Genomic DNA, 27533 nt, shown 5'->3' with positions numbered 1-27533 from the left:
GAATCTCCATCACCTCTGGCTAATCAACAAAAATACAGTTCTGACCGTGTGAAGTCAGGGGCCACAGGGGCACCTAGAACATTGTGACCTGGCACAAAGGGAAGAAGCATCTGCCACAGTTCCAGCAAGGCTCTTGCTGCTTTGACAGCTCCATAAAATACAGGGTTATCTGCAAAGACGGTCAGAGGGGAGAATCAGTGTTTCCACTGCTAACATCTCAAATACCGATGGCACACAGGAACTTGGGGGTTCTGAACTGCTTAATCACTTCACAGCAGAAGGTAGTGATTTTTTAGAAGTCGCAGTGTGGCAGAACCTAAAGGAACCTGAGGAAAACATCTGGTCCAACGCCTTACTTTTGGCTGAAGGTGCAGAGGCATGGGAAGGCCCTCGGCAGGTGCAGAGCCCCCTAATTGCAGAATTGGGATTCGAATCCCTAATTTGGGGCTCTGTCTGCTCTGCTGTTGCTTCCCCTGACTAAGATGGAGAGCAAACTGTCTACTTTGTGATTTCTAAACATGCATCCAGACATGCCCAAACCGTCTGGTCAATATTGCAGAGAATGGAGTGTCCAGATGATGGCAGCAGTGAGACACTCTCGGCCCATAGTCTTGGAAGCTGCATTACTACTCACCGCCAATGAAAACAATCACTAGATATAGAATAATAATAACAGATAAGTCTTTCACTCAATATTACTGAATCACAAAATGTGAGAAATAGGGAGAAACACATTTCCTGTGATTTCTGATCCAAGTGCCGTGTGTTTCTATCCCAATTTCCAGAAAGTAAATATTGCATATGCTGTCGAAATTCATTGCTTCAACAGTGAATGAGGTCTGCTGCTTAGAAATCTGCTTTTGCTACAGCAGCTGGAAAACTGGAATTTTGAAAATATCCTATCAAATGTAAACTTTTGGGGAGAGGGGTTTTCTGTATTTTGGGGTGTCTCAGAAAGGGCACCAGTCTTTTTCTTAGACAAGGGAAGACTGAACTTAGTTGTTTTATTGCCAGCATAAGAGTTAATTTTATTAGCAGAAAGACATCGTTATGTGGGTATATGCTCTTCTTGTTAATATAAATAGGCTGAAGTATAAACTAATTATTATTCAAAAAGAAATGCAAGATGTCTTCAAGAAATTTGCCTATATAAGCATGTATATATGTAAATACATATATTTATAGTTTAACATACTTTTCTACTTTAAGAATATTTAAGAGATATATATCCACCATAAATATCTGGTATACAGATATAGATCGTAATTCACCTAACAGGAAAGTTCTTTTAAGCCCAATTTCATTTTATATTAAGATGGCAGGGGCTTCCCTGGTGGCGCAGTGGTTTAAGAATCCGCCTGCCAATGCAGGGGACATGGGTTCAAGCCCTGGTCCGGGAAGATCCCACATGCCATGGAGCAACTAAGCCCGTGCGCCACAACTACTGAACCTGCGCTCTAGAGCCCATGAGCCACAACTACTGAGCCCGTGTGCCACAACTAGTGAAGCCCGCACGCCTAGAGCCCGTGCTCCGCAACAAGAGAAGCCACCACAATGAGACGCCTGCACACCGCAACGAAGAGTAGTCCCCTGTTGCTGCAACTAGAGAAAGCCTGCGCGCAGCAACGAAGACCCAACACAGCCTAAATAAATAAATAGATAGATAAATAGATAAATAAAATAAAATTAAAAAAAGATTGCAGATGGCTGCTGCCTTGGAGGTCTGTATCTTAGCTCAGTGGTATTTTTTAAAGCAGCTGGTCTCCATCTAGCTGTTTGTAGCTGGCAAATCCTGAAACTCATTGTGAAGCAGAGGGTACCTTACCTTAGTAGATGGTCCTGAGTGATGGAAATTGCGTTAGGGACAATGCCCATTAGTCTGGATGTACCTTAGAGGGCCTTAGAGGGCCACAGGGGGGAGGATCAGTTGTTCTCTGGAACGGACTCCACCGAATCTTACTGTCAGCCACCCTCTGTGTGTTCCGCGCTATTTGGTTATCATTTGTATACATAGGAACATATGCACACATAAAAACATACACATACAACCAAGAACATACACACACATGAGAAAATCATCTCTGCATTTGTTTTGTCTCAACTGCAAAGGACCCAAGTTCCAGTCCCACCAGCAAAACTTCCGGGCATCATTTCTAAATGACAGACAGAAAAGCAGGGATGACAAAGGATCCAGAAGCTTCAACCAAAGTCCCCTGCAACCTTTGCCTCCATTTCCTTGTCTGTAAAAATAAGGGCTGTGGATGACATGACTTCTGAGGGCTCTTTCAGGTTTAACATTTCAGTATTTCTTTTTTTGGAGGCATTGTGAAAGGATTAAGGATTTACTTCCTCCCCTGACTTCTGCCCAGCTCGACCAGCAGAAAGAGAGCACACTCTCTCTGCTTCAGCGCGTCCAGACAAGCCAGCTGAAGAGACACCACACCAAGGAAATATAGGACTTCCACCGACTTCCCAAACCTAAGTTCTCATTTGGAACATACAGCTTTTACTTTTAGATTCATAAGTCTCAGATCCCTACAAAGGTGAATGTTGTATTTTCCGTAACTACATTCAGAAAAGCAATTCTTCCTATCAGTGCATATTACCACTGGCAGGAAGCCAGTGTCAGCTCACTCCTGTGTAATTGATCTGTGGCATCTTAGTTTCAAGGCTTAGCCAAAGCAGTTACTAATAGGTTTTAGATGACAGATACGGCATTTTCTTCTCTCGTCCTTCAGTGGGAGAATAAGAAGGATGAACTGCAATTAGGTTTTGATGTCTTTATGGTACTTTTTGGAGAGCTTACAATAATATTAAGAAAAAATATTGGAATAGGTATATATGAACAGTGTTTTAGTAGTCTGTTTAATGATCACAAATTTATTGAATTGACTTGGCAGGTAAAGTGAATATATTCTTTCATTATTACCGAATTTCACTAAGCTGAGGATTATGTATAAAAGCACCAGAACGATGCACGGAATGCAATCACTCAACAAATGTTAATGCCATTTTTTGTAGAATGTACTTGAAGGGTGATTATTTGGAATCATCTCAGGAATAGCCAGATTATTTATGTGATAGCAGCTCACATTAGGAGACTAAAGATCAACAGATTGTCTTAAATAAATGTTGGCTAGTTTCGCACAGGATTTTCTTAAACTAAGGTCTGCTGAGGCCTAAGAACTTTGAAGATGAATCATCCTGGCAGTGAGAAAGTGTTCATGGTCCGTGGAGCCCATTTTATCCCATCTGGTCTGCTTTCCTTTAACTTCGGCTACAAAAGCTCAAAGACCAACGTCTCCAGGAGGTTCTGTTCTTGAAGCTTTCCTTGTAAACTCTGGAAGGCACAGGAAGCATCACATAGGTACTAAGGGTTCATCAGATTTTCTAGTGTCACGAGATCTCTAGAAGAAATAGAATGTATATTTTACTACAGTAAGAAATGGACCTGCCTATCTCAGTAGTTAGGAAAACTTGTGAGTAGTTGTTATATTTCCACAAGATCTGTCCCAAAAGAGCCCTCTTTCTTTCTTTTTAAAAAAAATTTATTGATGTATAGTTGATCTACAATGTTGTGTTAAAAAGAGCCTTATTCTTGATGGACAGCTCTCAGTAAGTACCAGACGGCAGAGTCTCAGCATTTGTGACATGGGTGGAGGGACAGCAGGTTCTCTACTCATCCCCAAGGTGCCTCGAGATGTGAGCGGTAGAGAGAGGAGTACTGAACACAAAGATGCTGGGACTTGGGTGCTTATTATGACAGAGGCAAATTCAATAAACATTTGACAGAGAGACAGTATGTATTTTTCTAAAGGGAAACAAATGCCTTTTTGATTGTGAGATTGCTCTGACAAAGTAAATGTCAGGGTAATGCAAGTAATAGCCTATGCTATCTTCTATCACCATGGTTACTGATGTAGTGAGTTGTCTTAACTCTTTGGAGAATCAGTATTGAACGGCTTGATTTTTCCATTAACAGCCCTTAGCTGTGCTCTGTTGAACATCACCCCTCCTTTCTCTCTGTGAGGAGCCAGTCCGATTACATAAAACTTTAGTATTTCCAGTTATTAAAACAATCTCATTCTAAAAATAACCAGTCCTGTTTATTTGCTTTAAAACCATATGTTAATTTTTTTTTACTGAGGTAAACTTTATGAAGTGAAATGCATGTATCTTATATGCAAGATTCAATTACTTTCAACACATGTATATACCTATGTAGGATACAAGATGAATATGCAAAAATAAATTGTATTTCTGTGTACGAGCTCTTAAAAATCTGCAAGCGAAATTAAGAAAACAATTTCACTACAGTTGCATAAAAAGAATAAAATATTTAAGAATAAATTTACAAAGTAGTGTAAGATTTGTACACTGAAATATACAGTACATTGTTGAAAGAATTTAAAGAAGACCTAAATAAAAGAGAAGACATCCCATGTTAATGGATGGGATGACTTAATACTGTCAACATGGCAATATTCCACAAATTGATCTACAGATTAAACATGACTCCTATAAAAATCCGAGCTACCTTTTTTGGGGGGCAGACATTGACAAGATGATTCTAAAATGGAAATGCAAGGGACCCAGAATAACCAAAATAATCTTGAAAAAGAAGAACAAAGTTGGAGAACTCACACTTCCCAATTTCAAAACTTACTTTAAAGACCCAGTAATCAAGACAGTATAAGACTGGCATAGGATACACATACAGATCAATGAGATTGAATCCAGAGTCCAGACATAAATCCTAACATTTATTGTCAAACGATTTTTAAAATAGATCTTTATTGGAGTATAAGTGCTTCACAATACTGTGTTAGTTTCTGTTGTACACCAAAGTGAATCAGCCATATGCATACATATGTCCCCATATCCCCTCCCTCTTGAACCTCCCTCCCATCCTCCCTATCCCACCCCTCTAGGTCATTGCAAAGCAGCGAGCTGATCTCCCTGTGCTATGCTGCTGCTTCCCACCAGCCAACTATTTTACATTTGGTAGTGTATATATGTCAATGCTACTCTCACTTCGCCCCAGCTTCCTCCTCCCACCCCGTGTCCTCAAGTCCATTCTCTATGTCTACGTCTTTATTCCTGCCCTGCCACTAGGTTCATCAGCACCATTTTTTCTTTTTAGATTCCATATATATGCATTAGCATACGGTATTTAAATTTAGTTATTTATTTATTTATGGCTGTGTTGGGTCTTTGTTTCTGTGCGAGGGCTTTCTCTAGTTGCGGCAAGTGGGGGCCACTCTTCATCGCAGTGTGTGGGCCTCTCACTATCATGGCCTCTCTTGTTGCGGAGCACAGGTTCCAGACGCACAGGCTCAGTAGTTGTGGCTCACGGGCTTAGTTGCTCCGCGGCATGTGGGATCTTCCCGGACCAGGGCTCGAACCCGTGTCCCCTGCATTAGCAGGCAGACTCTCAACCACTGCTCCACCAGGGAAGCCCCAGGTTTTAGTTTTATTGATCTTTGCTATTGTTTTCTTTGTTTCTATTTCATTTATTTCTGCTCTGATCTTTATGATTTCTTTCCTTCTACTGACTTTGGGTTTTCTTTGTTCTTCTTTCTCTAGTTGTTTTAAGTGTAGGGTTAGATTGTTTATTTGAGATGTTTCTTGTTTCTTGAGGTGAGATTGAATTGCTATAAACTTCCCTCTTAGAACTGCTTTTGCTGCATCCCATAGGTTTTGGGTCATTGTGTTTTTGTTGTCATTTGTTTCTATGTATTTTTTTATTTGTTCTTTGATTTCTTCAGTGATCTCTTGGTTATTTAGTAGCGCACTGTTTAGCTTCAATGTATTTGCTTTTTTTACAGTTTTTTTCCTGTAATTGATTTCCAGTCTCACAGTGTTGTGGTCAGTAAAGATGCTTGATGCGATTTCAATTTTCTTAAATTTTCTGAGGCTTGATTTGTGACCCAAGATGTGATCTTTCCTCGAGAATGTTCCATGTGCACTTGAGAAGAAAGTGTATTCTGCCACTTTTGGGTGGAATGTTCTGTAAATATCAATTAAATCTATCTGGTCTATTGTGTCATTTAAAGCTTGTGTTTCCTTATTTATTTTCTGTTTGGATGATCTGTTCATTGGCGTAAGTGGCGTGTGAAAGTCCCCTATAATTATTGCGTTACTGTCGATTTCTCCTTTCATGATTGTTAGCATTTGCCTTATGTATTGAGGTGCTCCCATGTTGGATGCATAAACACTTATAATTGTTATATCTTCTTGGATTGATCCTTTGATCATTATGTAGTGTCCCTCCTTATCTCTTGTAACAGTCTTTATTTTAAAGTCTATTTTATCAGGTATGAGTATTACTACTCCAGCTTTCTTTTGATTTCCATTTGCATGGAATACCTTTTTCCATCCATTCACCTTCAGTCTGTATGTGTCCCTAGGTCTGAAATGGGTCTCTTGTAGATGGCGTATATATGGCTCTTGTTTTTGTATCCATTCAGCCAGTCTGTGTCTTTTGGTTGGGGCATTTAATCCATTTACATTCAAGATTATTATAGATATGTATGTTCCTATTACCATTTTCTTAATTGTTTTGGGTTTGTTTTTGTGGGTCTTTTTCTTCTCTTGTGTTTCCTGCCTAGAGAAGTTTCTTTAGCATTTGTTGTAAAGCTAGTTTGGTAGTGCTGAATTCTCTTAGCTTTTGCTTGTCTGAAAAACTTTTCATTTCTCTGTTGAATCTGAATGAGATCCTTACTGGGTAGAGTAATCTTGGCTGTAGGTTTTTCTCTTTCATCACTTTAAGTATATCCTGCCACTCCCTTCTGGCCTGAAGAGTTTCTGCTGAAAAATCAGCTGATAACCTTATGGGGATTCCTTTGTGTATTATTTTTTGTTTTTCCCTTGATTCTTTTAATATTTTTTCTTTGAATTTAATTTTTTGTTAGTTTGATTAATATGTGTCTTGGTGTTTTTATCCTAGGGTTTATCCTTTATGGAACTCTCTGTGCTTCCTGGACTTGGGTGACTATTTCCTTTCCCATGTTAGGGAAGTTTTTGACTCTAATCTCTTCAAATATTTTCTCAGACCCTTTCTTTTTCTCTTCTTCCTCTGGGACCCCTATAATTCAAACGTTGGTGCATTTAGTATTGTCCCAGAGGTCTCTGAGATTGTCTTCAATTCTTTTCATTCTTTTTTCTTTATTCTGTTCCTTGGCAGTTACTTCCACCATTTTGTCTTCCAGCTCACTTATTCGTTCTTCTGCCTCTCTTATTCTGTTATTGATTCCTTCTAGTGTGTTTTTCATTTCAGTTATTGTGTTGTTCATCTCTGTTTTTTTGTTCTTTAGTTCTTCTAGATCTTTGTTAAACATTTCTTGTATTATCTCAATCCGTGCCTCCATTCTATTTCTGAGATTCTGGATCATCTTTACTATCATTACTCTGAATTCTTTTTCAGGTAGATTACCTATTTCCTCTTCATTTATTTGGTCTTGTAGGTCTTTACCTTGCTCCTTCATCTGTGACATATTTTTTTGCCATCTCATTTTTTTTTTTATGAGTGGGATGGTGTTCCTGTCTTACTGGTTGTTTGGCCTGAGGCTTCCAACACTGGAGTTTGTAGGCTGTTGGGTAGAGCTGGGTCTTGGTGCTGAGATGAGGACCTCCTGGAGATCTCACTCTGATGAATATTCCCTGGGATCTGAGGTTCTCTGTTAGTCCAGTGATTCCGACACGGAACTCCCACCGCAGGAGCTTTGGCCCAACCCCCAGCTCACGAACCAAGATCCCGCAAGCCACGTGGGGTGGCAAAAAAAAAAAAAAAAGAGAGTGAGAGAACAATAACAAGGTAAAAAATAAAATTAGACTAGGAAACTAACAGATGTCTTAGAAAGAATATAAAAATAAAAATACACATGAATCAACAACTGGAAGGTACAACACTACCACAATAGTATAAAAGGGGAGGAGAAAAAAGAGAAAAAAATTTAAAAAAGGGGGGAAAGCGCTTGACTGTGGAAGGCGGGGCCTAAGCACAGGTGAGGTTTGGGCAGTGGGCAGGGCCAATGCTCAGGACCCACAGGGCTGGAAAAGGCCCTGGGGGCCGTGGGGGGTGGGGCTTAGGCTCAAGGAACAGAAGGGGCCCAGGTGTGCCCCCAACCGCTGGTCTCAGAGGGCAGGGGACCTCACCTGGGAGCCCAGCAGGCTTCCTGGGCTCGAGTGGGAGGGGCAAATGCCCTCCTCTCCTCTCCCGCTCCTCTGGTCCTGGAGGGCCCCTTCCACCTGCCTCCCCTGTTCTCCCTTGGCCTCCCTCCTATACCCCCAGGACCAATGCGGTGCGGCCTTGAAAGGCAGGGGACCACGCTGGGAACTCAGCAGGCTCCTGCAACCCAAGTGGGCGGGGCAAACGCCCTCTTCTCCTCTCCTGCTCCTCCGTCCAGGAGGGCCCCTCCCTCCTGCCTCTCCTGATCTCCCTGGCCTCCCTCCTATGCCCCCAAGGACCCATGCGGCCTGGAGGGGGCTTTGCAGGGGGCGTACCAGTCTGGGAGCTCAGCAGGCTCCCCAGCCCGAGTGGACCAGGCGATCACCCTCTGTTCCTCTCCCGCTCCTCCCGGAGGGTCCCTCCCGCCTGCCTCTCCTGATCTCCCCAGCCTCAGGGGCGCTGACCCTGTCTGGCCTCCACTTCTCCTCCCCCCTCAGTTCCCCCAGTCCTACCGGTTCACTTGGGGGTTCCTCCCGTCTCCTTGGGCATCAGGGTACCCCACCAGCAGCCGGCAGGCGCCCTAGTTGTGGGGAGACGCAAACTCCCTGTCTTCCCATGCTTCCATCTTTGTCAATCTATTTTTTACAAGGGTACCAAGACCATTTAATGAGAAAAGAATACTCTTTCCAACAAATGGTGTTGGGACAATTGGATATCCACATTAAAATAAAGTTTGACTTTTACCTTATACCATATACAAAAGTTAACTCAAACCATATCATAGACTTACATGTAAGAACTAAAACACCCAGAAGCAAACTCAGGAGTAAATATTCATTACCATGAATTAGGCATTGATTGCTTAGATATGACACCAAAAACACAAGCAACAAAAGAAAAAAAATAGATAAATTGAACTTCATCAAAATCAAAAACTTTTGTATTTTCAAAGCACACCATCAAAAGAATAAAAAGAAACCCCATAGAATGGGAGGAAATATTTGCAAATCATATCTGACAAGGGGCTTGTATCCAGAATATATAAAGAACTCTTACAACTCAACAATAAAAAGACAACCTGATTAAAATATGTTATAAAAAATGTATACACCTATGTAATCACTGACTTGTTCATTTTTAAGCTTCAAGCTCATGTTCAATTCATATCCCTACTCCAACTCCAGGCTAGACTTTTGTTCTCTCCTTCTACCCCATTCCAGATCCCTTACTGGGAGGGCAGGGAGAAGGGAGAGAAAAAGATGCTGTCTTCTTACTTGACTGTCTGTTGCAGGTTATGAGGTCCTCCTTGATTGGCTGTAACTTCTTTTCTAGCTCATTGTCTACAGGCTTGATATGGACAAGGCTCTGTCCAGTAGGAGCTGTTGTCTTCCAAACTCTTCTAAACTTTGGGGCACTCTTGGGAACCTTAGCCACATCTCTGGACTAGTAGCCAGCTGATGGCATCAGCTGCTATTCCTCTGACGTGTGAAACTCTGAGGTCCTACACACCCCTGTCTCGTCTGTCTGTCGTGGTCCCCAGACAGTACAACATTGTGGGGATAAACACATTCCCTGATACCTAGGTGCTTAAAATCTTGTTGAGGGAATGGTATTGAATATCACTGGTGGTCAACCCAACATCCCTTTTCTAGGCCCTCTTTCTCTTTCTAAGCAGCACCCTGATTTTTTTCCCCACTATCCAGCTCATCATCAGTCCTAGGGTTGGCACTCCTTAGACCAAACCCATCTTTGCAATCTCACTCATCCTCCCCTCCTCCAGCCAGCACTTGGTTTAGATGGAACTAGGACAAAACTTGGGCCAAGGAGACACAAGAAGTGATTTGCTGGAGGTTCTGGGGAAATTCTTCCTTACTATTCTGGGAGATCTTCCAGTAGCAATTCTTCCCACAAGGATGAGGAAGAAAGTAGCCTCCCCTGCAACTGTCTCACCCCCATGCATCCCTCTGGTGGTACAGAGGTGAGATGGAATGGTGGGATTCCTCGGTGCAACTGGTCAAACAACCAAGAAGACCTTAGGGCTTTCCTTTAGGGAGGCCATATATTTCTTGGCTGTTTAACCCAGTTGGAGTTGGATTTTCTGATGTTTTCAATCAAAAGCAAACTAACTGAGTCAGAAGCAAAACAGATATGAAGGGCAAAACCATCACTTACAGGATGGGGAGGATCAAAACTCAAACCTGTTCTTTCTTCCATCTCACACTACGAACCTAACTAGCAGTGTATTCTTACACTTGCAGGCAATTAATTAGGAATGCTTGCTACTGAGTGTGATGTTCCCCTTACTAGGAAGGTTTCTTGGTTTAGATTAATACCACTCTGTCACTAGGGCAGGAGCTTGGTTTCGCAATTCTGAGGGGAATGTGTTGCTCTCACTTCTCCTCCTCCTCCTTTAATTTTTAAAAGTCGATGCATAACTTACAAACAATATGGTGCACACATCCTAAGTGTACATCTTGGTGAATTTTTATTTTTATTGTATTTAAAAAAACTTTTAATTGGAGTATAGTTGATTTACAATGTTGTGTTAGTTTCAGGTGTAATTTTTAAACATGTATATACTCATTCATTGACGACCCAGATGAAGATATAGAAAGTTATCAGCGTTCCGGAAAGTTCTCTCTTGTCTCTTAGTCAGTGCTCCCACCCCTGCAAAGTTTAGCTGCTATTCCTTTTCTTTCACCATAGAGGACTGTGGCCTGTCCTTGACCTTCATAGAAATGGATCACAGAGCATAGACCTTTTCAGTTATGATTTCTTTGGTTTAACACAATATCTGCGGGCGTCATCCATGTGGATGCGTTCATCATAGTTTGTCTTTTCGCCTCACTGCTGTGTGCTGCTCCATTCTTTAATATCCCTTTAATTAATTTATTTATTTTTTAATTTATCCGTTCTTCTTCTGATAGGCATTTGGATTTTCCCGTTCCAGGGTGTTATGAGTAAAGCTGCTACGAACATTCTTGCCCGTGTCTTTTGGATCTAGGAACTCACTTATGTTGGGTAGACGCATACAGATGGAGATGCTGGATCGTGGTACGTACATCTGTTTTTGTAGAACGTCAAGCAGCTCTCCAAAGTGGTTGCCTCCATTAATACTCCACTAGCAATATAACCACATTTTATTTGCTTCACACCCTCTCACTTGGTTCTGTCAATCGTTTTAATTTTAGCCATTCAGGTAGGGACGTAGTGATCTCACTGTGGCTTTAATTTGTGCTGTAGTGATGACTTTACATGATGTTCAACATCTTTTTAGTACTTTCTGTCTATTTGGATATTTGTTAACTGCCTGTTTGAGTCTTTTCCTCATTTGATAAAAAAAAAAGTAAAAATGAAATAAAATTGGATTGAGTTTTACTATTATTCTGTAGTTCTTTGAAGAGTCTGAAATGAGTACTTCATCAGACATATGGACTGCAAATATCTCCTCCCCATCTGTGACTTGCCTTTTTGCTTTCAATGTTGTCTTTTTTGAACAGAAGTTCTTAATTTTTTTTTTTTTTTTTTTTTTTTGCTGCACTGTGCAGCTTGTGGGATCTTACTTCCCTGACCAGGGGTTGAACCCAAGCCACAGCTGTGAGAGCACCGAGTCCTAACCACCGGACCACCAGGGAACTCCCAGAAGTTCTTAATTTTAATGAAGATCAACTTACTAATCTTTTCTATCATGACTACTTCTTTTTGTGCCCTGTTTAAGAAATTTTTGCCCACTGACAGTCCTAAAATTTGTATGAACCACAAAAGACCCCAAATAACCAAAGCAATCTTGAGAAAAAAGAACAAAGCTGGAGGCATGTCTTCCTGATTTCCAACTATATTATAAAGCTATAAGAATTAAATGCATTCTTTTTTAAAAAAAATTTATTTATTTATTTATTTATTTATGGCCGTGTTGGGTCTTAGTTCCTGTGAGAGGGCTTTCTCCAGTTGCGGCAAGTGGGGGCCACTCTTCATCGCGGTGTGCGGGCCTCTCACTATCGCGGCCTCTCTTGTTGTGGAGCACAGGCTCCAGACGCGCAGGCTCAGTAGTTGTGGCTCACGGGCCTAGTTGCTCCGCGGCATGTGGGATCTTCCCAGACCAGGGCTTGAACCCGTGTCCCCTGCACTGGCAGGCAGATTCTCAACCACTGCGCCACCAGGGAAGCCCCTAAATGCATTCTTTACATGAAAAAAATCCTGACTCTACAGGGTTTTTGTTCAGTGTTATTAACAGATACCTAGCCCACCTCACTTCCCAATATCTTTTAGTCTTGAGGGGAGCAGGAGAGTTGAAATCCTTCTCCTTTGTGAACCTTGTCGATTTGCACGACCTATCCAGAGGACTCCGCGCTGACGGATGCTACCTGGGCAGTGGTCTAACCTGCAAAGTTTGCCCAGTGTTTTAACATTGGCATGATACCCAGACCTGACGAGAATTCTGCTGCACATCCAAAATGTCTGATTAAGACAAGATTAACAACCAGCTCTGTCCTTACGCCAAGTTCATTATTCCTGCATCCAAACAGGAGGTAATTTCTCAACCTGCTTGGCTGTCTTCCCTAGGAACAAATGAGCCCTCACGTGGAATTTCTCTTGGCCCCTGCACTGGAGGCGAGCAGTGGCATTTGTATTTGGTGGGCGAAGCCCAAGAGGGAAAATCCAAAATGGAGCTCATGAAAATGAGTCAGTATTGGGCAAAGACATTGAAATGAACTTCTTGCCTCCTGATTCCCTTTCTGTGGAGTGCGTCTGGGGAATCTGGGTGCAGCAGAGAGCTCTGGGGCTGTCCTATCCTGGTGGCGTCCATGGCTCTGGAGCGATGGCTCTTGGACTTGAGATCTTCTTCCTTGATCAAGGAACCACTACTCTCTTGTCTGTTTCCTGATCTTTAAAATATACAAAGAAATAGTATCTGGGGGTGAACTAGATGAGAGAATTAGTATGACATGCTTATTATGGTATCTGGTAAAGTAAATGCTTAATAAATGATAGCCGTCATTATCTGCTCAAAGATGTTTGTGCTCCTTTGTTCTAGTAAAATGGGTGTGGGAAGTAGGTGCCTCAGCCGTGCTGTCCAATATGTGACACTAGCTACTTGTGACTACCGGGCTTTTGAGATACGGACCTCTGAATCAAGATGTACTGTCAGTGTAAAATTACCGCCGGATTTTGAAGTCTTAGTTTGATTTTTAAAAAAAGAACGTAAAACATCTCATGAATAATTTTTATATTGAGCACACGTTAAAACAATATCTTGGAGGTACTGGCTTAAAGAAAACAAGCTATTGAAATTAATTTTACCTCTTTCTTTTTATTTTTTAATGCAGCTACTAGAAAATTCAAAATGAAACACAGGACTGAATGTCAATACTATGACATAGTATGAGTGTGTTTCATGTTTGGTAATTGCAATCATTGTTGCTTTTGTTGTGGTCATCCATGTACAATGCTTGGTGTCAGTCGATTTATCTCTTGTAAAAATAAAATACAGTGTGTGTGTGTGTGAAAAAAAAAAAAAACAAAACAAAACAGGAAAAAAAAAAAAAAAAAAAGAAACACAGGGCCACTTTACAGTTCAGGCCCCAGAGCTGGCTTAGGCGCTGTCCACGCAGACCTGGGCAGTGGAGGCTACGCGTCCCGCCTGCGCGCCAGTGGACACGTGAAAGGTCACCCCGCACTGCTGAGTCGGACCCGTGCTCAGCTCTGGCGTAAGTATGACGTGTTCTTGCGCCGACATGGTTCAAGCCCCAGGGAATCCACTTTTTACGTCCGAATGCATGCATGTTGGGGGCACTGCCGCTGACTTTGGAGATGGACCTTGCTCCAGATTAACAGGAGGGATCGAGGGCCAGGGGTTGGGGGTGGATGAAGTATTTTGATAAGACACCTAACTTAACAAAGGCGTCCTCTCAGCACGCGTGCGACGGGTTTTGTGTAACAGAGCATCACTTGCCAGGGGTGCGCACGTCCTTCGTTCCCCGCCGCGGTCCAGAAGCATCGCGAATGCACAGATGCACGCTGGGCGGAGGAACCCAGTGGACACGCGGGGCCCCAGATCCTCTTCCCAGCCGCACACCCTTCCCCTCCCTGGGGGCTCTGACAGGTGCTCACACCTGTGACCATCCCAGACACCTGTCCTCGGGATCCTGGGAGGTTCCGGAGCCCCCATAGATGTGGCCAAGGCTAGACTTGCCCTCTCTAACGCAGGAATATTCAATATTAACATGTATGTGTATATATGTGTTTTGGTGTATACATAACGTGTGAGTATTTATCAACTCTTTACATTAGCAAGTAGATGGGCATGAAACACTAGACCTGTGGTAGCTTTATTTGTATAAATATTTGTATATGTTTTATATATATGTATATATATTATCCTTTATGATAATATTTAATATGATAATATTTAATGAAATTTTGGAGAGAACATGATTTTCAGCTTTACTTAATTTATTTTGGATTAAAATTTTTCTTTTTTTTTTTTTTAATTATTATTTATTTATTTATTCATTCTTGGCTGTGTTGGGTCTTCGTTTCTGTGCGAGGGCTTTCTCCAGTTGTGGCAAGCGGGGGCCACTCTTCATCGCGGTGCGCGGGCCTCTCACTATTGCGGCCTCTCTTGTTGCGGAGCACAGGCTCCAGACGCGCAGGCTCAGTAGCTGTGGCTCACGGGCCTAGTTGCTCCATGGCATGTGGGATCTCCCCAGACCAGGGCTCGAACCCGTGTCCCCTGCATCGGCAGGCAGATTCTCAACCACTGCGCCACCAGGGAAGCCCAAAATTTTTCTTTTTTTAATTAATTAATTAATTAATTTTATTTTTGGGTGTGTTGGGTCTTTGTTTCTGTGCGAGGGCTTTCTCTAGTTGCGGCGAGTGGGGGCCACTCTTCATCATGGTGCGTGGGCCTCTCACTATCGCCGCCTCTCTTGTTGCGGAGCACAGGCTCCAGGCGCGCAGGCTCAGTAGTTGTGGCTCACGGGCCTAGTTGCTCCGCGGCATGTGAGATCTTCCCAGACCAGGGCTCGAACCCGTGTCCCCTGCATTGGCAGGCAGATTCTCAATCCATGCGCCACCAGGGAAGCCCTGGATTAAAATTTTGATCTTAATTGACTATAACTTATATCTTGCCTTTACATTTTAATAGTCAATTTTAATATAATAAAACTAACTTTTTTGGAAATATGTATATTAAAATAATTTAATTTCTTCATGTACTCTTCATCTTCATCATATATATTTAAAATTTTCACACTTCAACTACCCTTACATTTTATTTTTAATCCCTTAGACAATAATTGTCGAAGAACACAAATTCTGTAAATGGCTTGATGATGAAAACCTAAATAGTGATTTTTGGACTTGAGTCCAAAGTATAAAAATCATAACTCTACACACCTTTTTCTGTTCTTCTGTTATGAAGCTCTATTTGACAAGGCAATGGATAGAACATTTTATTTAACTGTTGGTTGAGTTATAACTTTTAATATTTATAACTTTTAAATACTTAGACAGATAGTGGGTGAGCCTCTGTTCCCTAACTGCAGACGTGTAACTATCAGGAAGTGCCAGTCTGGGAGGCTAGATGGGCTTTTGGTGGCATACTGATTTTTGAAGTTTGTTCCATAAGCTATTTTATAAAATGCATTGGAAGGAAATAGTTCCTTTTGAAATGCTGTGACATTTCCTTGGAGTATGTGTGTGTTTCTCCCCAGCTTCCTACGTGGATGCACGTGCCTGATCACGGCAGCCTCCCGGTCCACGTTCTCACGTGTGTCCCGGTGTCACGTCACTCATATCACGGTATATTTCTCAGAATGCGTAGTGCCTACGGATTCTTTTTTTTTTTTTTTTAAAGTTTAATTTTATTTATTTATTTATGGCTGTGTTGGGTCTTCGTTTCTGTGCGAGGGTTTTCTCTAGTTGCGGCGAGCGAGGGCCACTCTTCATCGCGGTGCGCGGGCCTCTCACCATCGCGGCCTCTCTTGTTGCTGAGCACAGGCACCAGACGCGCAGGCTCAGTAATTGCGGCTCACGGGCCCAGTTGCTCCCCGGCATGTGGGATCTTCCCAGACCAGGGCTCGAACCCATGTCCCCTGCATTGGCAGGCAGACTCTCAACCACTGCGCCACCAGGGAAGCCCTACGGATTCTATTTTTAATAAATTCCATTGGAAGCTGCTTCACGGTCTCTCCTGCTTACTGACTTCCTGCCCCTTGAAAGCACATCTGTGTCCACTTCTCAAATACTGTGAATACTGCATGAGGTAGAAAGCCCATGATACCTGTATTGATGCTGTAAAAGTACCTCCATCTTTCTTTGGTCTAAATGCACTAATCTAGGCGCACTCTGTCTATTTAGGCAGGCGTATTCTGGGGAGTCATGGCTGGACCTTGTGAACTGCCCTCGATCGAAGCCCCAGATTTCTAGTTCCTTCGGCCAGGAGAGCTCGTCACCCAACAGATACAATCCCTTTCTGATATACACAGTTTCTTGCCTTTTGCAGGAGAATGCTTGTCTCCAAAGCTGTGTAGCCTTCTCCTGAAAGTGATACCCATCGTATTTATATATACATACATTTAAGGCTAAGCAATAATTCTTGAGAATATTGTGTCTCACGGCAAATCCTGGTGAAGCAGAAGCACTGACAGGGCCTTAGCAAAGTGTGTCCTGAGCCTTCGTCCCAGGGCCTGTCTCCTTTAGGTTGACTGCTGGGTGGTATTTGGTCACCATTTTCCTTCGATTGGAAATAAAAGCCAAGGGACAGGACAGGTAGCTCATCACTTTTTTATCCAAGGTGCTTAACCACGTGACTCCTTCCAAATTATTTACAATAAAAATGATATATTATTATAATGGCCATTAGCCCAGGCGGTAGATCTCAAATGTGTCTGGACTTTCATCTGTCCGCGGGTGTTTTGTGTCAACATACGTATGTGTTTGGGCCCGAGAAGAGTGGTTTATTATAGAGGTTTGTGTGCAGTTCTGTGTATGTCTTAATGGGCGTGTGATTTCGGAAAGGAGTCTCTGTTTATTTAGAAGCTTCTTCTTTTCGAATGTCTTAGACTTGACGTATTCTAAAGGCTAATGTTCAGTGTTAACTGACTAGTGTCAACTTAAGTCTAATGATAAAATCAGACTTGACAGTAATTTTCTGATCGAATTGCAGGCCTATCTTTCCCAAGGCAGGCCTGCCCCCTCCGTGGACTTTGGTCTCCTTGGAGCAGCCTAATTACTTCCCATCTCCCATCAATTGCATTGCCCAGAAAGCCCTGGTAGCTTTGCCTTTTGCCGTTAGGTGTGATGCCCCAGGCAGGGATTCCCCAGCGAGCTCTTGGAAAAGAGGACAGTTTTGCTTACCATTCAGTGACCCAGTTTTCCCAGTGGTAGTAGCAGCCATGGACAGCCCAAGGGAAACTAAAAACTAAAACTGAGGTTTGTCAGGTGCAGCCTCCAGCCGTGGGGGGAGAAATGAAATTATCCTTTCGGGGGTGCCTTTTCTTCCCTTGCCCTCAACTTTCAGGCCATGCCGTTTCCAAACACCTCCCACATCCCAAAGGACATATTTTATGGGAAGATTGTAGTGAAGAAGATGAGTATTTTTTCTTTCAACATTTTAACTGATTAGAAGCTTGTTGGTTTAAGGGTCTCTTGATGTCTCTCCCCCTTTGAGTGATAAATGTAGTGTGCTGTGATGACGTGACCACAGCCCGTATCGCTCACTTTGTGCTTTCTCTTCTCTCCAGTTCAAGGAACGTGTTCCTAGTTGCTGAGCAGCTTTGTTCTTGGAGTGACTCTGGGGCCAAAGATACTGTCTCTGGCTCCTCTTTCTCTTACGGGATTGGAATGCTCCAGGAGATGGGGAGAGAGAGAATGGAAATACCCCTGTTTCCTAGCTGTCCATCACTCCCTGGGCGAGAACTAATGACATGGCCATTTCTAGATGTAACAAGGAGCTGGGAAGGACAGACTTGGGAAGGGCAGCTACTTTCCAGAGACAACTCTACTCCATGGAAAGGAGAGGATGGTGAGGTTTGGCAAATAGCCATCTGCCTTTGGACAAACTCCCTCAGCCTGTAACATCTAGTCTCCTCTTTAGCATCTAGCAAAATCCTGCTCATCTTTAAAGGCTCGGCTTCAATGCCATCTCATTCACCAGGTCCTCCAAAGCTCTCACTGTTGGAATTAATTGTCCTTCTCCTGTATACTTGGCTCGTGCCCCATTATGGTCCAAGAAGCGACTTGTTTCCCTGTCTGCCTCCCCAACTGTAGAGGGTGGGTCCTTAAGACCAAGGACCAGAAGCTATTTCTTCCTGTGCCCCCCATGTCACCTAAAATTGCACTGCACGCTCAAATCAACGTTTCCTCAGTTATCCTGAGAAATATTGTTAGAACTGAGGCACTTGAGCATTAAGTATATAACCTTCCTCAGGAAGTATGATACCAGCCAATCGATAGGCACTTGTTAACTACTGGCTACGCCAAACCCAGTTTCTGTATTTAGGATGCTTATAACCTAAAAGAGATATAAACTATAAGCCCATTTTACAAAAAAAGAAGAAAGTATTTAAACTCTTGAGGTACTGCTTTCAAAACCATCAGCAGACTGGTATTTAACAGCCTGGAAACTGGGGAGGTCTCAGGGTTGAAGCACTGCTGTGTACACGGTGTGTACATCAAACAGTATCTGTCAGTGAATAAATAACACAACCCAAATCCTTTTTTATGTTTTTTCCAACATAAATGTTCTGATTTCATGAGTTTTAAAAATCCTTTAAGTATAACTGCACCATATATAAAGTATATATAACCATAATGAAGTTCTCTATAACTTACCTATAGATTGAATCCAAAAGTTGAAATCTATAAACAGCATTTATATCATTATGATATATATATATACTCTATATGTACATGTTTGTGTACATATGCACACATTGTATTTACATGGTGACTCTATATATATAGCTTATTGCAAAGTAATATATGATTATATATATAATCAATATATCAATATAATATAATCAATAATATATATAATACAACATTATAACCTCTGTTCATCTCAAAGGAAAATGCTCATATGGGCTGTCCTTTTATACATTTCACCATTAGTGATGGAACATTAGTTAATATAAAGTAAATGTCTCTGTTAATTAATATAACCAATAAAGTAACTAGAGATGTGATAACTTATACTGGGAGGAGGAGGAGGAATGGTAGGAAGTGGTAAATAATACATTCTCATCTATCGTAGCAGGAAATCAATAGTTCAATTGTAAGGCTGATAAAACAATAAATAACCGTGTATAATTATTATTAGAGAAAACCAACTGCTAGAAACACTAAAATCAAAAGGTTAAATATCTGATAAGAAGTCAATATCCAAAATGTATGAGCAGCTCCTACAAATCAGTGCAAAAAACAAATAAGATGATTAAAAAGTGGGCAAAGGACCTGAATAGACATTTCACCAAAGAAGATGTACAAATGGCTAACATGTATATGAAAAGATGCTCCACATCACTAATCACAGGGAAATGTAAATCAAAACCACAGTGAAATATCACCTCACACCTGTCAGAATAGCTATCATCAAAAAGACGAGAACGAACAAGTGTTGGTGAGGACGTGGAGAAAAGGGAACCCTCGTGCACTATTGGTGGGAATAAAAAGTGGTGCAAGCACTATGGAAACAGTATAGATGATCCTCAAAAAATTAAAAATAGAATTACCGTATGAGGGCTTCCCTGGTGGCACAGTGGTTAAGAATCCGCCTGCCAATGCAGGGGACACGGGTTCGAGCCCTGGTCTGGGAAGATCTCACATGCCGCGGAGCAGCTAAGCCTGTGCGCCACAACTACTGAGCCTGTGCTCTAGAGCCTGCGAGCCACGACTACTGAAGCCCGTGTGCCTAGAGCGCGTGCTCCGCAACAAGAGAAGCCACAGCAATGAGAAGCCCGCGCACCGCAACAAAGAGTAGCCCCTGCTCGCAACTAGAGAAAGCCACGCACAGCAACGAAGACCCAACGCAGCCATAAATAAATAAATAAATAAATAATAAATTAATTAAAAAAAAAAAAAAAGAATTACCACTTGACCCAGCAACTCCACTCCTGGGTATTTATCCAAAGGAAGTGAAGTCAGGATCTCAAAGAGATACCACATTCCTGTGTTCACTGCAGCAATATTCACAGTAGCCAAGAGGTAGAAGCAAACTAAATGTCCATCATTGGATGAATGGATAAAGAAAATGTGGTATACATGTACACGGAATATTATTCAACCTTAAAAAAGAAGGAAATGCTGCCATCTGAAACAATATGGATGGACCCAGAGGACATCATGCTAAGTGAAATAAGCCAGACAGGGAAGGACAAATACTGCGTGATCCCACTTTTATGAGGAATCTGTAATAGTCAAACTCATGGAACCAGAGAGTAGAATCGTTGGCACCAGCGGTGGGGGCAGGGAACATGTCTGTGACAGGTTACAAAGTTTCAGTTGTGCAAGAGGGGTAACTTGGAGATCTCTGTACAACTCGAGCCCCTGGTTACAACACTCATTGTGCACTTAATTTGGTAAGAGGCAGACCTTATGTTAAGTGCTCTTACTGCAAAAGGAAAAACAAACTTTTAATGAAAGTAAATGAATAAAGGAGGCAGAAGGAAACTTTAGGAGATGATGGATAAGTCATGGCCTTTGTTGTGATAGTTTCAGGGATGTAATACTTATCCCCCAACTCATCAAGTTGCATACATTGAATGTGTACAGCTTTTTGTGTGTCCATCACACCTCAGTAAAGTGGTCTTGCAAAAAAGTAGTTTAACGTGATTACCTCGGGACTTCCCTGGCGGTCCAGTGGTTAAGACTTTGCCTTCCAGTGCGGTGCGGGTTCGATCCCTGTTTGGGGAGCTAAGATCCCACAAGCCTCGTGGCCAAAACACCAAAACATAAAACAGAAGCAATATTGTAACAAATTCAATAAAGACTTTAAAAATGGTCCACACCAAAAAAAATCTTTAAAAAAATAAAATAAAGGGACTTCCCTGGTGGCGCAGTGGTTGAGAGTCTGCCTGCCAATGCAGGGGACACGGGTTCGAGCCCTGGTCTGGGAAGATCCCACATGCCACGGAGCAACTAGGCCCGTGAGCCACAACTGCTGAGCCTGCGCTTCTGGAGCCTGTGCTCCGCAACAAGAGGGGCCGCCATAGTGAGAGGCCCGCGCACCGCGATGAGGAGTGGCCCCCGCTCGCCACAACTAGAGAAAGCCCTCGCACAGAAACGAAGACCCAACACAGCCATAAATAAATAAATAAATAAAATAAAATTTAAAAAAATAAAATAAAGTGATTACCTTTGTGATCAGGACAAGGCATGCCCCCTATTCAACTAGACTTTAAAAATTACATGTGTATTTATCTTTGATTAGTTATCTTTAAAAAAACAAAAAGTTTAAAATTAATTCTTATGACTTTTAAAAATGTTCCTGAATTTATAATAGCTATTTTTCATTACATAGTTATATATTCTCTTCATTTATGAATATTAAAAATAAATGCTATCATGTAAAGATCTGAAAGTTTGGATGAAAAAAGAGATTTTCATTTTGGAAATATATTGGGGGATACAAAAATCATAGCTCAGAAAAAGTAGAGAAAGGCCAGTAAAATTAATAATTTTCCGAGGATAGCTTTCAGACCTCAAATTTCATATATCTAGGAAAAAATAGATCAAATGAAAAATTTTCTTTTTCCTTCCTACTTTATTAATATACACATTATGTGGGTTTTTAAATATTATGTTTTAATTTGTATATATATATAATGCATTCTGCTTTATATATAATATAAATGTATAACTATATAGTAAATATATGACAAATATGTAATGTTAATAATATAATATATATGTGTTCTCTTGGAGTCAGACTGGGAATTCACATGTTAAGTATGAGTTTCATACTCAAAACTACACAACCTTGATCTTGGGACTTAATGTTGCTAGGTATCTAAGTAACTGACAATCTGAAATAATTCTGTTAAGAAAATCCTTTTAAAAAAGGTCCAGTCCTGCAAAGAGGATCAATTAGAAGGATCTGTTCTTGTTACAAAGAATCCATTACAGAGCTTCTTTAAATAATGGTCTTCACGAATATAAAATTCAATTAAAGTTTTAAAAATTAGATTTATACACAGCTTTTTAGGAACACATCATTTGAAGAATGGAGTCTTGGAAAAAGCAAGTGCTAAGCAGGGTGTGATTAAGATGTGTGATGAATTTTCTGCCTCATTAACAAATGCAAAATGCTCTTTTCTTTCAAAGAAAGGCAGCATAGTAAAGCCATTTCAATGTGTAAATGGATAGGAAAGCAGATTCACAAAGATGTGAATACAGACCAGCATTTATTCCCTAGAGATGCTGTTCACGGACTGTTCACGTGAGTGGAGACCTGTGATTTGATCTGTAACTTCATTTTCAGATTTTCCAGAAGTTTGGAGGATTGTAATCCCATGCCCAGGGACACTAAGGCATTTGAAACAAGGCTAGACTAGGCATCAGAAGGTCATTTCTGCTGGGCAACTAGTCGGTCCATTGTATTTTGGTTTATAGAAAACCTTGACAGTGGTTGGCAAATGTTGATTTCTGAGGAAAATTTTTGTCTGGTAGGAAAAGGAACTGAACATATCAAAGGGATATATTCCTTCCAAGACGCTCCTGAGTCGATGCTGGTGTATTGTATGGCTTCATCAGAGCTCTCAGTCACCATGGTTTCCAAAATAAAAGGAAAAATAGATTCGCACGTCTGATTCCTACGCTTTCCCTCTCCCTTTTGTGGAGTTTTCGGCTCATTTCATGATTTTCACCAGTGACAGGTTTGAATGCTCATCTGCTGGAGAGCCCACGATCTGTAGAAAGCATCTCCTCCTAGATATTTTTATAGATAAAACTTACGGTAGTCTTATGCACAAATAAGGCAGAAAGAAGTAGATTCTCATGCAAAAAAAGAAAAAAAAAGGAAAAAAGGAGAAGTATCACTCATGGGCTGTCAGGCTAAACTAAAGACCTATCATTTTTGGCAATGGTGTTGAATTGTATGGTGGGGTTGAAACTATAGCAGCTGCATATATTAAGTTGTTCAAAGAGAGAAGTACAACAGTGCTACGAAAATCAGTGCACGTGGAGACCCCATGACAAGAATGGAGAGGGGATCATACCTAGGGCGGTTCTCCTGCCTCTGAGTCCTGAGTCTGGGTCAGAGCTGAGGAATAAACATCCTAATCTCATCTCATTAGCCAAACTGGAAACAAAGGCTACAGACCTGCTCTTGTTCATTCTCTCTGAATGAGGACAGAAAATGTTCACGGTACAACATGGGCCCCAGGGGGTATGAAGAACCCATTCTAAGTTAAGGAGTAATTCTTAGGTAACATACCAACCTCCATCATTCTGGGGTTCTGCTTTTAAGATTAATATGTCTTTATATTTTGAAAATTTTGCATAGAGGATATAGTTACAGGGTTCAACCTCTCTAAATATAAAAAGGTAAATGATGCAAGCCACCCTACCATCTCTGTTCCTTATCCACCCAGCCATCACCAGGCCTTACCTTTGTCCCTCAGGTAACCACTGTGACTAGTTTCTTGCCTGTCCTTTCAGAGTATTCTTTTTTTAAAATTTAGTTTATTGAAGTATAGTTGATTTACAATGTTGTGTTAGTTTCAGGTATACAGCAAAGTGATTCATATATATATATATATATATATATATATATATATATATATTCTTTTTCATATTCTTTTCCATTATGGTTTATTACAGGATATTGAATATAGTTCCCTATTCTATTCAGTAGGACCTGTCATTCAGAGTATTCTTGTTTACGTACAAGCAAATCTATATATTCTTACTTTCCTCGCCTTTTTTGTTCATACAAATAGTAATGCACTACGCGCCTTCCTCAGAACCTTGCTTTTTTCAGTTAACATTTCCAATGAACATTCTGCCATATCAGTACACAGAGGGCATTCTCCGTGTTTGTTCAGGCTGCAAAGTATTGCATTCTATAGATACGTGTTAATTTATTCCATCATTTCTTCATTGTTAGATATTTGGATTGTTTTGGGGTTTTGTTTTTGTTTTTTGCTATTAACAACGTGCTGAGATGGAATGTTTATATAGACATAATTTTGCACTTGTGCAAATATGTCTGCAGAATAAATACCCAGGGATTGCATAGCTGGATCAGAGAGTAAATGCATTTGGAATTCTAATAGACGTTGTCGTCAACAGTCCTCTGTAGAGCTGGCACCAATTTACTCCTAAGAGCCTTGTATAGAGGAACCTGTTCGTTCACAGGCTCATGAGGAAGGCTTTATCATATTTCTAAGTTTTCCTTCCTGATAAGTGGACAGTAATTTCTCAGCGTTGTTTTAATTTGCATTTCTTTTATTATGAGAAAAGTTGAGCATTTTCTCATGTGTAAAACTCTTTTGTTTTTCTTTTCCTATTAACTGTTTTTCTGGTCATTTTTCTACTGGGTTTTTGGTCTTTTACTTATGGATCTCTGGGAACATGTTATTTTATTCCCACTTCCTCTTTAGACATTACTTCTAGTTAAAAAAAATTTTTTTTGTAATATAGTATTAAACAATTTTTGTCATGACTTCTGGATTTTAAGTTACAATTAGAAAGACTTTTACCACTCCACAATTATAGCAAATTCTCTCACATTTATTTCTAATACTTTTATGACTCCATTTTTATATTTAAATCTGTGATTCATTTGGATTTTTTTCCTGATATATGTTAAAATGTTCAGCTGCATTTGTTTTCCAGAATGCTGCCTGTTGTCCCAAAACCATTTATTAAATAGTTCTTTTCCCCACTGATTTGAGATGCAACGTTTATTGTAATTTTTCGTAGGTATTTGTGTATATTTCTGGGCTTTTGTTTAATTACATAGGTCTCTCTATTCACGTGTCAGTACGATAGGTTTTTAAAATGTAATTAATTAATTAATTAATTAATTTATTTGTGGCTGCGTTGGGTCTTTGTTGCTGCACGCAGTCTTTCTCTAGTTGCGGCGAGTGGGAGCTACTCTTCGTTGCGATGCGCGGGCTTCTCATTGCAGTGGCTTCTCTTGTTGCGGAGCACGGACTCTAGGCGTGTGGGCTTCAGTAGTTGCAGCACGCAGGCTCAGTAGTTGTGGCTCGCGGGCTCTAGAGCACAGGCTCAGTAGTTGTGGCGCACGGGCTTAGTTGCTCCGCGGCATGTGGGATCTTCCCAGACCAGGGCTCGAACCGGTGTCGCCTGCATTGGCAGGCGGATTCTCAACCACTGCGCCACCAGGGAAGCCCGGTACCATAGGTATTTTAAAAAAAATTAGTGATAACGATTTTATGTTTTAATATTTACCCTTCTTTTTCAGAGTTTCCCTAGCGATTCTTGTTTGTTTGTTTTCCAACATGAATGGTAAAACTGGTTTAATTAAAAAATGAAACAACAACAATAATAGCAACACAACAATAAAAGCACCTGTTGGCATTTAACTTAGAAATTAGCCAAGGAAGAACTGACGTCTTTATGATGTTGAGGCTTCCCGTTCAAGTACATGGATGTCTTTCCATTTAAGTCTTCTTCTGTAGATTTTGAAATGTTCTTTACATAATTCCTGCCATTTCTGGTTTGTTAATTTTGATGTATTTTTCCTTTTTTGTTGCTGTTGCGATTGGGCTCTGTATCAGTAAGGGCTCTGATAAGTAAAGAAACGACAGCATTTAAGTTGGACAACTTGGGGCGATAAAGAAGAGAAAGGTGGTATTTACAAAAATGTGAACAAGGTACAGAGAAGCAAGAGGGCAGAAGAGTTAGTACCTTTGGGCTGGGAACTGCAGACCTCGGGGCCTCCATTCACACACCAGGTGTGAATGGATAAGGGCAAGGAAGCGTTGGTGTATCCTTCACACAGAGATCCTCTTAGAGATAGGAACCACGACCCTGGTCCAAGGACACCACCAGCCTGCTGTGATCCCACCAGAGAGAATAGGAAACTCTCTCTGGAGGAAATAAATATGCCACCTCCCTTTCCTTCCCCCCTCCCCTTAGATCTCTTGCTGGGGCTTTCCATTGGCCAAACCCAAGCAGAGGCAGGAGGTCAGGAGAGCCGACTGGTATAGTTGGTACAGAGCCTTCCTGGGTGGAGTCAGATGCTTCTACTGAATCTTCTACTGACTGTTATTTTCACACTTGAAAGATACTGATTTTTAGATATGGATTTTTTCATCTTTAGGGTAAATTTGCATTCAATAACATTCACAGATTTCTATGATTTTGGCTAATGAATGCAAATATGCAAGGCCCACCGAAATCAAAATAGTACTATATAGTCATTTAATTATTGATAGGACTTATGTTGTCTGCCATTTTTCTATTTGTCACATCTCTTTTTTTTTTTTAAATTTTATTAATTAATTTATTTATTTTTGGCTGTGTTGGGTCTTCATTTCTGTGCGAGGGCTTTCTCTAGTTGCGGCAAGCGGGGGCCACTCTTCATCACGGTGCGCGGGCCTCTCACTATCGCGGCCTCTCTTGTTGCGGAGCACAGGCTCCAGACGCGCAGGCTCAGTAGTTGTGGCTCACGGGCCTAGTTGCTCCGCGGCATGTGGGATCTTCCCAGACCAGGGCTCGAACCCGTGTCCCCTGCATTAGTAGGCAGATTCTCAACCACTGTGCCACCAGGGAAGCCCTGTCACATCTCTTTTTAAGAAAATCTCTCTAGGAAATTCCTTGGTGGTCCAGTGGTTAGGATTCAGCACTTTCACTGCCATGGACCTGGGTTCAATCCCTGGTCGGGGAATGAAGATCCTGCAAGCCGCATGGCACAGCCAAAAAATAAAAAAATAATAATGAAAAATAGAATAAAAAATCACTCTAGTCCTTTTCTCCTGCCTTTTATGTATTAAACAAAAACTTTTTTAGTAAACTGTTTAATTAATCTATTGGCTTTTTAACTAATTTCATTGGTTTTAGTGGTTGCTCTAGGATTGCTATATTTGTTTCTTAAATGTCATTTTCCATTGTCTGGTGTTAATGTATAGAAATAAGAAAACTAGTATAGATTGGTCTTTTATCTCTGATGGTATCTGGGGCTTTGTGCCCTCTTTCTGACCAGACAATCTTCTTAGATCTTCCCTCTATTTGGCACTTGTGCGGCAGTCAGGGTTTGTGTGGCATGGGGTCACTTTCAGGGGTCACAGTGCCCTCTTAAATAGCTGCATTTATATTTCTTTCCAGAAAACACATGTTTTTCTTTTTCTTTTTGGGGCAGAATGTTCCTCATTGTGTCACTGTCTTCATCTGC

Source organism: Balaenoptera ricei, chromosome 18 (assembly GCF_028023285.1).
Source record: "Balaenoptera ricei isolate mBalRic1 chromosome 18, mBalRic1.hap2, whole genome shotgun sequence".
In the NCBI taxonomy this organism is placed as follows: Eukaryota; Metazoa; Chordata; class Mammalia; order Artiodactyla; family Balaenopteridae; genus Balaenoptera; species Balaenoptera ricei.
The sequence above is the reverse complement of the archived record's forward strand: the minus strand, read 5'-3'. Positions refer to the sequence as shown.